Source organism: Protopterus annectens, chromosome 4.part1 (genome assembly GCF_019279795.1).
Source record: "Protopterus annectens isolate FY-2018-M chromosome 4.part1, PAN1.0, whole genome shotgun sequence".
NCBI lineage: Eukaryota > Metazoa > Chordata > Ceratodontiformes > Protopteridae > Protopterus > Protopterus annectens.
This window is the reverse complement of record NC_056734.1, coordinates 510,183,748-510,194,510: the sequence shown is the minus strand read 5'-3', so window position 1 is coordinate 510,194,510 and position 10,763 is coordinate 510,183,748.

Here is a 10,763-nt window from a genome sequence, read left to right as displayed (position 1 = left end):
AGAGAGTTCATCTATTATGCCCGAATGGGGAATAGTGTCAAAGGCTTTGGCCAGGTCAAGGTAGGTGGTGCGCACCGTCCTCCTCTCGTCCATGGCATTGGTGACTGTCTCAAAGAAGTCTACCAGATTTAACAGACATGACCTCCCCTTGACAAAGCCAAACTGTGTGTGGTCGAGTGTTTGGAGGTTGCCAATGTCCGTGTTAATGAGGCCCATGATAATCCATTCTATGGCCTTGCAGATCAGGCTAGTTAGGCTGGTGGGTCTATAATTTCCTGGATCAGTGGACGCTCCACCTTTGTGTAAAGGGATGACAGTGGCTGTCCTCTACTCAGCTGGGACAAAGCTGGTATTCAGGCTTTGGTTGAATAGGGTGTCTAATGGCGCTGCAAGTTCATGCCTGAGTTCATGAAGGATGCAGCCTGGGATGTTATTGGGTCCCATGGAGGCTGTATTTTTTGCTTTTGAGAAACCAGTGATGACCTGTTCCCTAGAGATAAGGGTTGGGGGGCAGGTACTGGGGATGTCCTGATTTACTGATGAGGGGGACAGAGGGAAGAAATTTTCACTGAATCTGTCAGTCAGTAGATTGGCTAGATCTACAGCATTTGTGTATGTGGTGTCCTTGACCACCAGTTCTGAACCAGTCTGGGTGCTTCCTTTGAGATTGTGGACATATGTGAAGAAGGTCTTATGACTGTCCCTAGTAGATGTGTCCAATTTGGACTTGAAGTTGGCTTTAGAGGATTTTACTAGTGCTTTTATTTGCTTGTTCAGGCTAAGGAAAGATTGCTTCCAATTGGACACCTGCTCTTTTTTGGTCCTGGACAGCATTTTTTTCCTTTTGTTATATAGTTTATTTATTGCTGATATCCACCAGACAGGTTTATTCTTCTTTGGGGATGATGATTGTGTCCTGTCAGGTATTCCTGATTCCATGCATCTATATAATTGTTCATATAGTACTTTGGTGTAGATTTAGACATTGGTGTCAGTTCCAAGAGAGGGAGAGGGGGCTGTGAAGCTGTTTATACCATCCCTCAGGAGGTTGTAATCAACTTTGTAGAAGTTTTTTTGTTTGACCCTAGCTAGAATGGGGGTCAGGGGAGATGGTGACTTAGAAAGTCACCGCTTTAAGGTCAGATCTTACCAGGAAGGATGATACTGTAGGGGTGCTGCAGGGGTTACTCATGTTGGTTAATACAAGTCCAAGATATTATCACCTCTTGTGGGGGTATCAGTTAGCTAGCTGTTCCAATGGATTTGCATTGATAAAATTGAGGACTCTCTGGGCATTTGAGTTCTGGCATGAGTAGATTTTCCAGTCTATGGTTGGGTAATTAAAGTCATCCAGGATCAGGGTAAAGGGTTGAATCTTGATAGACTTGAAGAGGTCCAAATAGGTGGAGTGGGCATCTTGAGTCAAATTTGGAGGCCTGTAGCTAGCTATAATTTGAATAGGGGTCTTGTCAATGGTTAACTGCCTGGAGTGTCTCCTGTGTGTCATACTGTTTAACCAGCCTGGAGGTGTGTGTGTCTTTAATATATACTGAAACTCCACCTCCTTTGTCTTTGCTGCCCACAGTTTGGGGTCTGAATGTATGATAGGATGAGTAACAAGGTAAGGCTGGGGTGCTCTCCACAGCTTTGAACCAGATTTCTGTGACTGCACAAATGTCAACATCTTCCAAGGTTAAGAATGCTTGCAATAAGTGCAGTTTCATGTTTAGACTCTTAGTGTTTAGCAGCATGACCTTTAATTTACGTTTTGTTTAAATTTTTATGTTGGTAGTATTGACCTCATGACCTTTCCTAAAAAAGGCACTATGGGGCAGGCAAGGGCCTTTGCCAGAAGCCTGAAGCCCAAGTGAGACAGATGCAGGCCATCTCTAGCAAAGCATTGTGCTCTGTTGATCATGTCTTCCTAGGCTGTCAGGTACTGGATCCCTCTGAAATGACACCGAAGACTAAGCCAATTGCTAAAGCCATTCATTTTATTTCCTAAATTACTTAACTATACTGTGACTATGGGGAACCTTAGTTATATGTTGCAAACAAACTGGACTTAACACTTAGAAGAAAGTGAGTAAATTAGCTGCCAGGCTACATTCATTTTGCCAGCATTTTGTAGCAGTTACCAATAGGAAATGGATACTGCGTGAGTATAGAATGCTTTAGTTCCACCATTTCCTTACTTTCAAACAGCTGCCTATATAACAAGGAATGTCATCATTTGCCCTCTCTCATAAAGCTGCACATCTGCCAGGGGGAACTCAGACCATTCAGACAAATGTTGCTTGACCCTCCTAACAAATTGCAAGACTGGGAACAGTCCTCTAGGAGAAAACTTTTATCATTCATTAAATTGGCTGATAACATTATGGAATTCAAAAGTAAGCTCAGGCATCAGTTTCCACTGTACCAGTCGAACTGTGCATGCTGGGTGATGCCAACTAAAGTGTGACTTGATCTCTGTGAAATTAATCATGTCTCCTATTTTAATGATGTTTATGTAAATGATAAGTGGCTGTGTGTGTCTCTTCATAGTGTAGCTATGTATAAAATGTAATGTATCGTAATGTGTCCTCTTCTTCATAGATTGACTATATTTGTTTTTTTTTTTGTTTGTTTTTTTGGAGGCAGGGCATTCTCTTTGGCTCCCCTCTGTATATGTTCTTTGTCAAGCAAGGTTAGCACAGTTAACACAACATATCTATCCATGAGAGTGCATCTTGGGTACAAAATCTTAAAATATAAAAATATAATTTTAAAACTGTAAATTTACAAGATGGGTCTGAATAAGAGGTGCTGGAACACATAGAACAAAGTAATTTGTAATGAAAAAGTGCATTTGAACCCTTTTACTAATGACCGTTTTTCAAGAAGGCTATCAGCAAACTGCTAATTGAATTTGAGTATTTTGCTCCTATATATATATATATATATATATATATATATATATATATATATATATATATATATATATATATATATATATATATATATATATATATATATATATATATATATATATATAGGGTTGTATCTCTACAGTGGTTTGACATACTCTGATAACATTTTTGGCAAATTATACTGGGACAGTTACCTATAAAATCATGTGACTGTGTTCATAGATACAAAGACAAAGTAGCTCCTATTGACTGAATTTTAACAAATCATTTTAATATCAGTCTTATGCAATAGGATTAAAAAAGAAATGCAATCTTCATTTTATACACAAATATATATTCTTTTTTGGGCCAGAAGTCACAACAAAATATATACATCTTTTTTGGTGGGTCTATATTAGATCATCGAACGTTTAAGAGTTTGAATCACTAAACATCAACCTTTAGTGATCGAACTATTAAAACTTTGAATGTTTATAAAAATATATTCAAACCAAAAAAAGAAAAACTGAAGGGTGTAGGCAGGGCCCCCCTGCACTACCCACACCCCCGCTACTTAAATATATCAATCCCAAGACCACACTACATTGAAGTAAATGGAAATCTCCCCTTAAGGAGATTTCCGTTTAACCATTCGATGTTCTGCACTTTCGCTATTCTCATGCCGACAATATCAGCTTTGATATTGTCAGTCTTCGAGAAAATGATATAGACCCTTTTTGGTATCTTTTATATTTCTTACCTTGAAAAAAATTGATAGCTACACTAGAATGTTTTGAAAATCTTGCATTTTGTCAAGTTCTAATATGCATGCTGCCCTTCATTTGTCCCTACCTACAAATGTCAGTGTCTTTATGTTGCTTCCAGTTTTTGTTAGAAAATCTTCAGGACAAGACACCTGAATGCTAAGCTTCCTACAGCATACTGCTAAAGCTAATAGCACTAACAGCAAGATACCAGGAGAAGCCTGTGCATGCATTTATGGAGGGATCTTGGTCTTTTTCTGTGATATTAAACAGAAAATATATTTTTTTTCTGACAAGCATTATTTGTAATTAATTTCAATGTTATAAAAACACACTAATTATATGAGTCTTACATTTCTTGTGTTTGTTAACTAAAATAAATATGACATGTATCTGTGAGTTGTGAATCGAATGGCAAAAAAGTAGCCTAAAGCTATATACCTACTGGTGATACCTACCAATATATGACTATATCTCTAAAACCATTTGACACTGCAATTAATTTTTTCAGAAGAAATATGTCAAGATACTCATCTACAAAATGTGCTTAGGTGATTTCAGGTATAAGGATATGCAGTCAAACTTACCTTCATGCAATATGCATCAATGCAGGCATAAAAACAGGGAGAGAAAATTATTCTTTTCATGAGAAGGAGGTTGCTTTTGTTGTAATGCTTGTTCAATACACACACATATGCTGGGCATGTACTGCACTCATCACAACTTAATGTAAGTCATACAACCACCTCATGTCCACCATATTGAAAATGAAGACAATACAAAATGTCAGTCTGCCACTGTAAAATACCTGTAAAATTCTGAATTTGGTATCTCTGCATTAACAAGGCCACATCAATAATTCATTGGCAGTTTTTTCTTACTTTCTTCAATGTATTTGGCTTGAATACTAATACACAACATGTACCTAAAAATGCTATTCTACCCTTATGTGCTTAAATGTAGCTCAGTACTAAATTTTCCCCAGTTATATTCCATAATTATTGCAGGATGTTTTGGTGCTGGCATTTTTTTTTTTTTTTTGGTGAAAAAACTATTTCCTTTTTCTGGAGGAATATTTACACTCACACACACAAAAAAAAAAAAAAATATATATATATATATATATATATATATATATATATATATATATATATATATATATATTGTATGTACGGTAGGTGTTTGTGTTTGTGAAGGGAGGTGTATATTTGTTTGTATCTGCGGTATGTTTAGTGTAGAAGTCACGATTTTAAATGTTGTGCTTCTGGGGTTTCGAGTTTATGGATGTTTGGCTTCATGGTCTCGAGATACTGAAGTTCGAGATTTCAGTATTTCGAGATTATGAAGTGAATCTATATATATATATATATATATATATATATATATATATATATATATATATATATATAAGGAGAGCGAGAGAGAGAGTTTTCAGTGAATAACATACAAACTTTTATCACATCTGATTAAGCATAACAGATCAGCACAAATATAAGCCACATTCTGTTACCCATTTATACCTATATAGTAGTTGTTCTAATCTTACAAAAAAATGCCAGGTTTTGTGATATAAAAAATGAGATCACAATAAATCATTTCAAAACTTTTCCCACCTTTAATGTGACCTAAAACCAGTACAATTCAATTGAAAAAACAAACAAATCTGTTAGGGGAAAAAATATAAAAAAATAAAAAACGTACAATAAGCTGGTTGCATACATGTGCACACCCTTAAACTAATACTTTGTTGAAGCACCTTTTGATTTAATTATAGCATTCAGTCTTCTTGGGTACACACTTGCCATCAATTAAAGAGACTCTGATTAACCCCAAATAAAGTTTAGCTTTAGTAGGATTTTCCTGACATTTACTCAGTCGCCTGCTACAGCAAAAGCCATGGTTCGCAGAGAGCTTACAAAGCATCAAAGGGATCTCATTGTTGAAAGGTATCAGTCAGGGGAAGGGTACAAAAAAATTTCCACAACATTAGATATACCATAGAACACAGTGAAGACAGTCATCAAAAAGTGGAGAAAATATGGGGCAACAGTGAAGTTGCAAAGAATTGGATGTCCCTCCAAAATTGATGAAAAGACAAGATGAAAACTGGTCAGTGCGGCTGCCAAGAGACCTACAGCAACACTGAAGGAGCTGCAGGAATTTCTGGCAAGTACTGGTTGTATACTACATATTCTCTGTATGTCTGGACTATGGGGTAGGGTTGCAAGATGGAAGCCTTTTCTTACACAGAAAGACATCCAGGCCTGGCTAAAATTTGCAATACTATACATCAAGTCTCCCAAAAGCATGTGGGAAAATGTGTTATGAACTGATGAAACCAAGGCTGAACTTTTTGGCCACAATTCAAAACAGTATGTGTGGCACAAAAACAACACTTCTCATCACCAAAAGAACACCATCTCCACAGTGAAGCATGGTGGTGGCAGTATCATGCTTTGGGGTTGCTTTTCTTCAGCTGGAACTGGGGCTTTAGTCAAGGTGGATGGAATTATGAACAGTTCCAAATACCAGTCACTTTTGGCCCAAAACCTTCAGGTGTCTGCTAGAAAGCTAAAGAAGAAGAGGAATTTATTTATTTATTTATTTATTTTATTTTACATTTGTTGACCGGGCTAGTCTAACTGGATATATGTCCATTTTCAGTAGAGGCCCGGGCTCCAGAAGCTCCAATGGAATATTACATTGTTTATACAGAATAGACCATACAAGATTAGAATTTAAAAAACAAAGTTAGACAATATATGCAATGTACAACTATGATAGTAGCAAACAAGGAGAAAAAGTCCTAATGTCTTTGTACAAAGAAATAATAATAAAAAAATATATATATATATATATTTTTTTGGTAGTACTGTGTATATGAGATAACATTTCACTACATAGATATTAAGAAAAGGAAAGTTATGAGGGTGTAGGGTAAGAAAAAGAGACAGAGTAAGAGGGAAAGTTAATCTGGGTTGGTACAGGGGCAAAGCCATTGACTATCGAGTTGTCTTTTAAAAAGTGAGAGTGTAGACAAAGATGTGATATCAGAGGGTAGTTTGTTCCACATTTTTCCAGCAGAGTTGGAAAAGAGGCGTCCCCTGCTGAGTTAGGTTTGGGAGTATAAATCAGTAGTTTGTTTGAGGAGCGTAGCTGTTTCATGTTCTTGTAAGGTGTAACAAGGTTAGAGAGTATTGGTATTTTAGTTGGTTGGTGTAGAATTTTGTGAGCTATTAAGAGCTGTTGAAGTATTAATTTGTTGGTAAATTCAAGCCAACCTAGTTGTCTTAGGTTCAGGCAGTGGAGAGTTCGAAACTGGGATCCTGTAGCGAATCTAGCAATATTATAGTAGGATGTAGCAAGTTTCTTCAGGTTGCTTTTGGAGAGATTAGTATAGATGGGGGAGGCATATAGAAGAGTAGAGATGAGGTGAGATCTAGCTAAGATGGTTCTTGTTTCATGTGTAAGGAAGGGTTTGATTCTGTAGAGGGAACCAATTTTTTTGTTAACTACTTTTATAGTGTTGTTGATGTGTGAGTCAAAGCTTAGATTGTTGTCAACAGTTATTCCTAGTAATTTTGTTGTTGAGTCAGGAAAAATGAGAGTGCTATCAGTGGACGTGAGAGAGAAATTAAGTGGTGTACATTTACGGGTAGGTGAGAACAGTAACAGTTTGGTTTTCTTGGGGTTGAGGAGAAGGCAACGATCAGAGAACCATTTTTCAACAGAAGAAAAGGCTTTTTGGGTAAGAGACTGAAGTTCATTTTGATAGGTGGCAGTGCAGATTATAGTAGAATCATCTGCATATTGTATGCAAGTGGTGTTAGGGGTAGCTGATTGGAGGTCATTAATAAAGACTGAAAATAAGAGGGGGCCTAGGAGGTACGCCTAAAGAGATAGGTAGGAGACTAGATAGTGAATTCTTCCAGAGTACTGCCTGCTGACGGTTGTCAAGATAAGATGTGAACCAAGTTAAGGAAGGGGTGTCAAGTGAGAGAGATTTTAGTATGTGTAGGAGGAGTTTATGATTAACCATGTCGAAGGCTTTAGATAAGTCAATGAAGACTGAAGATGATAGGTAATTGTTGTTGCGGTTGTGGTTGATGGTGTTGGTAAAGGAGAGTAAGGCAGTGGTAGTACTGTGGGGAGGTCTGAATCCATGCTGGCTGTTAGCAAGTAGACTGTTTTGGAGAAGGTGGTTAAGAAGTTGTTTGTGGATACATTTCTCCATAATTTTGGCTAGAGGTGATAGTAGTGCTATTGGGCGATAGTTTGAAAGGTCATTACATTTCCCCTTTGTGTAGTGGGATAATGTGAGATATCTTCCAGATAGAAGGGAAGATTCCTTCATTAATAGATCTATTTATTAGAATAGAAATAGGGTAAACAATGGCTTTGGCTCCAATTTGCAAGAATTCAGCAGGAAGTTTGTCTGCAGAGGGGGTGGTAGGTTTAAGTTTTTGGAGCAGAGATGAGACAAAGGACGTAAATATAGGTTGTAAGTGAAGAGTAGGAGGAGTATTTGTGGTAGGTAAGAGTAGTTTAGAGGTATCAGGAGATAGGTGACTAGCAAGAGTTTGGATGGTATTAGTGAAGAAAGAATTGAAGTCATTGGCAATTTGTGTGGGATTGTCTGGGTTAGAGTCCTGAGGGTTGGGTGTGATAGACTGGCTTGGGGATAAGAGATAATTTATACTGGCCCAGAATTTTTTAGGTTCATTTTTGGAGGTTTGTTGTAATTGAAGGTAGTAGTTCTTTTTGTCTGTCAGTATGGCTTTTTTGTACTATTCCTAAGCTCTTTGAAGTATTGGTGGTCTGATAGGTTTTTTGTGGTATGCCATTTTGCCCAAGATTTGTTTCTGAGAATTATTTTTTGCCTAGTACTGTTGGTCAGCCAGGGTGCTGCTTTAGCTTTGGTTCTAATAGTACGACTTGGGGCATGTTGATCCAGAATATACAAGAAAGTGGAATTAAAGTAATCTACTGCCTCGTTAAGTGGGAGATATTTTATTGGGGACCAATTACATAGTCTTAACTCAGTTAGAAAATGCTCAATGTTAAATTGCTTTTTGGAACGTAAGGTTCTGTAGATAGTAGGTAAGATTAGGTTGGTTTTATGTCTAATAATATATGTTAATGAGTGGTCACTTAGGTCTTCTGGTAGGGTACCTGCTTGGTAGTTCTGTTGGGGAGTATTAGTGAGGATCCAGTCTAAGGTGGTTTCATTACTGTTGGTTTTGTTAGTTCTAGTAGGACTATTGATGAGTTGTATGAAGCCATAGAGGTTTATATGGGAGGTAGGATTTGTATTGTTACAGATAAACCAATCAATGTTAAAGTCACCTAAGACTAATGTTTCTTGTGGGAGGTTGGTGGAGAGTGAACTGAGGATACATTCAAGGGTATTAATGTTATTTCCTGGAGGGAGATAAGCACAAATGATATTTATAGCTTTGGAAGTGTTGAGTTGAAGTTTGGAGCTGATTATTTCGGCATTATTTTCTATGGTAAGAGTCAGATTGAGATTACTAAGCTGGAATTTTGTTTTGTATACAATTGCTACCCCTCCACCCTTTTTGGCAGTGCGATCAAGTCTAATGATGCTATACCCAGGTGGAGTCTTTAATGGTTGGCTTGAGCCATGTTTCAGTTAAACATAAAATGTCAAATTGATGGATTTCTAGGAGGGCATGGACTTGAGTGATTTTATTGCAAATACTTCATATGTTTAGATGGGCAATAGTGAGGGAGTTGCTAGATATGGAAGATATTAGAGAATGAGGTTTGTCTTGTTTTTTGTGGACATTGGTATTGGTATGGTGTGGGCCAGGCTTAGGATGAATATCTCCGTCCAATAGCGAGTGGAGGAGTTTATAATATTTTGCTAGGGGAAGTTTGTAAATACAGTTAAATACTTTCCTAGTTTTTAGTTTGCTTGATTTGAAGTGTGCTAGTCTGTGGTATTTAGCTAATGGGTAGTTAGGCTGAAAGGTGAGATTTAAGAAGGTGAGAGAGAAAGGAGATATAGATGTAGAGGTATATTTAGAGGGAAAAGGAAGAGAAGAGTTAAGTGGGTATTCGTAGGATGTAAAGAGGTAAGTAGTGACAAGAAAAGACAGAAGTGATAAGGAGATAAGTAATTTAAGTTGCGAAGGAAAGAAAGTTGTACACATTGTAATGATAGGGATAGTGAACAAAGGGATGAGAAGTGGAGTATGGGTACAGATGGGGAAGGGTAGGAAGATTAGGTAAGAAGGGGAGGAGCTAGATATGTTAATTAGTGGGTGTGTGGTACACTTCAGAGGTTCGAAGTGGATTATTGAGTTAACAATTTGAGTGGATTGAAGAAGACAGGGGAGTGTCTACTAGATGAATAAGTGTAGGACCACTGGGGTGGGTGGGAATTGGGGGCAGGGTAGGGGAGCGGAGTGAGCCTGCAGGGCGAACTGAGCGGGTTCAGACAGGTGAGCAAGAAGTAAGCAAAAACCTAACAGTAAGCAGCTAACTGCTGTGTACCTTAGTAGGGAAGGAGTAGGTCTAGGAGGATAGGTGATAGTGGACGTGGAGGTAAGTGGTAGTAGAGAGCAAAGGCAAGAGAGAGTAGCAGGGAGATAGGGCAGGAAGCCAGTTCACCAGCAAAGGATAGAGCATTGGCTTCTTTAGATACCAGGAAAGGGGGTAAGATTTAGGTGCTAACCTGGTTTAGAATGGTATCAAGTGGACAGAAAGAGTTACCAACAGAGGCAGGTGGGCAGAGAGAAATGTATCAAGGTTTGGGAAGACTCCTAGGGATAGTAGCAGGAGGAGGCACAAGAGTGACAGAAGCTTCTAATCGCTAGGGGATAAAGAGGGAGGAATAGCTGCTAGGTATCCTGGCTGAGTTAGCATCTAGTACGTACTCTAGATATGTACAATTGTTTATAAATTACCACTTTATCTGATATCACATACTTTCTTGCCTCCTTGTAAACAGGGTTCAATAAGCAGGACGGCAAGTCTTTAAGGTATAGAGGAGTAGTAAGGATGTGGTTTGCAGGGAGTCCTTTCACCAGGTAGGTATGTTCACAAGATATTACTGTAGGTTAAAGGTTTCTAACCTAGGAAC